Genomic DNA, 2512 nt, shown 5'->3' with positions numbered 1-2512 from the left:
TCTATTTCTTTAGGGGTTATGGAACTCTTTAGAAGGTTTATCTGATCTTTACTTAACTTTGGTACCTGATATCTGTCTATAAAATTGTCTGTTTCATCCAGATTTTCCAGTTTTGTTCAGTATGCCTGTAATGCCAACACACAGAAGGAGAGGTGGAGGCATCAGGGACTTAACTACCTTAGCCACACAGGAAATTCCAGGCTAGTTTGATGTGTTACATAAAATTTTGCCTGGACTCAAAACGTCTAATATCTGATTGCTCTGATGAATAGAATACTGACACTCAGTCTTTGAGGAAGCTAATAATTTCTTTTGCATATTTTCTTAAAAGCTGTACCATATAAATACATGTAAAATATAAAACTGAATCAGTCTCAGATTCATTGAAAGGACTGTAGCAGACGGTCTTTCTAGAAAGAGTTTCATAGTTGCAGGCCTTGGAGTTTATGCAGGCATTTCTCAAGCAACTTTCACATTGTATCAGAGGACTTAACTATGATGTCCAAGAACCACTTTGGCTCAGAAGCAGACTTCAAATAAAAGCAGAACCAGAAGAAGAACTAGTTTAACAGAATCACCAGCATATGAATGAGGCATATGTAATGGTAGTTACTGGGAGAGACACTATTGCTATTATTTTAAATGACTGACATTTTGGTTGACTTTTTAAAGCACTGCCTTCCTTTACATTAAGTTTTAATGGTTTTATAACATTTCAAATGTGTACATCCCATGCTTTGCTCATAGCCACCTGGTATTTTCCCATCTCCTCCTTCAGTAAGTATCATTTCTTCTTCTTTCTTGGTGTGTGGTGTGTGTGTGTGTGTGTGTGTGTGTGTGTATGTGTGTGTGTGTGTGTGTGTGTGTGTGTGTGTGTGTGTGTGTGTGAGAGAGAGAGAGAGAGAGAGAGAGAACAATAATTTGTCTTTCTGAGTTCAGCTTGTTTCATTTAGCACTGTAGAGTTTTAAGGATGCCTTCCCTGTTTTTACTAATCTATTGCTAAAATGGTTTAATAGACTACATTTTTACAAGTAGATCCTCCTTCAAATGATCTTATTCTCCTTTCAGAACTAAGAAACAGAGACATTTCACTCAGTCTTCTTAATATTCATGGCAATACTTTTAGAAGAGATAGCTGAGAAATATCAGTGGCATAATGGAAAGTTTCTCTTTTTATTTGTTTGTTTGTTTGTTCCATTTCATTTCGTTTTAAATTGCTAGAGGTCACCATTAAGGAATAAGTGATTCACTACACTACGGAACCATTACATATGACATCCATAGATCAAACTTAGTTCATAACTATTTCATTACTTCTGAGATGCTATTTCTACAACTGATAGGCAAAATCCACCCTGAGGGCTGTTGAGATGGCTCATCAGGTCAAAGCACTTGCCACCAAGCCTAACAACCTCAATTAGATTCCCCAGGACCTACACAGTAGGAGGAAGGAATATACTCCTAAAAGCTGTCCTCTGATCTTCCCATGCACTCTGCAGCATACAATTATTCCCTTAAACCCACAGTTACACATTATATAATTAAAATCTTTGAAATAAAGAAATGCCATTTCTTAGAAGGTCAGCAAAGTTAGATTCTTATGATGATTTTGATAGAAGAGCAAATAGCTAAAATTTAAAGAGAATTCCAAAAAGAATTGTAGAAGGAGATTTGCCTTTGCTTTTCTAGACTTGAGCATGTCAGCATGTATCTGCAGTTCCAGCACTTGTGGTCCTAAATAAGTGGATCCTTTGAGCTTTGGTCAAGATTGGCAATACAGCAAGAAGGGAAAGAGAAGGCAGGGGACGTACCTGCCCAGTACAGCATCAGAGGTCTATGTCAAATAAAATTTAGTATAACACATATTATTAATACAAAGGCAACAAGGGATGAAGTCGGAGTAATAGAAAGAACAAAGTTTCCAGGGGGCTCTTGTGTCGTAAGAGGTTATTCTCCCCTCGCAGCAAAAGGTAAAACAGGGCTATCACAGCCATTTGTCTCTCTGTAAGCCTTGTTTTTGCAGTGAATGCTCAGCCTGAGAAGATGCATTAATACATTACAAGCCAAGAGTTGTGCATTTTAATATGTAGCAATCCAGTGAGGCCACCACAGAGAGAATTAGGAGGAAGGAGCTGTACACATCCAAGTGCAATTTAAGCAGCCTCATGCTGTGACTGGATAGAATGCAAATTTTATGTCCTCATCTCCTTTTAGAAACCCTAAGTGTATGTTAAAATATCAATGTATATTATGACCTAGAAATTTTAACCTTCAGTACAATTCAGGGAATGCATATATTGTTGGATTCTTTTTAAATACAATGTATACATATTTAATTTGTTTTTTTAAAATTTTTAATATTTTTATTACATATTTTCCTCAATTACATTTCCAATGCTATCCCAAAAGTCCCCCATAGTGCCCCCCACTTCCCTACCCACCCATTCCCATTCTTTTGGCCCTGCATTCCCCTATATTGGGGCATATAAAGTTTGCAAGTCCAATGGGCCT

This window comes from Mus caroli, chromosome 10 (assembly GCF_900094665.2).
Source record: "Mus caroli chromosome 10, CAROLI_EIJ_v1.1, whole genome shotgun sequence".
In the NCBI taxonomy this organism is placed as follows: domain Eukaryota; kingdom Metazoa; phylum Chordata; class Mammalia; order Rodentia; family Muridae; genus Mus; species Mus caroli.
This window is presented reverse-complemented; position numbering follows the sequence as displayed.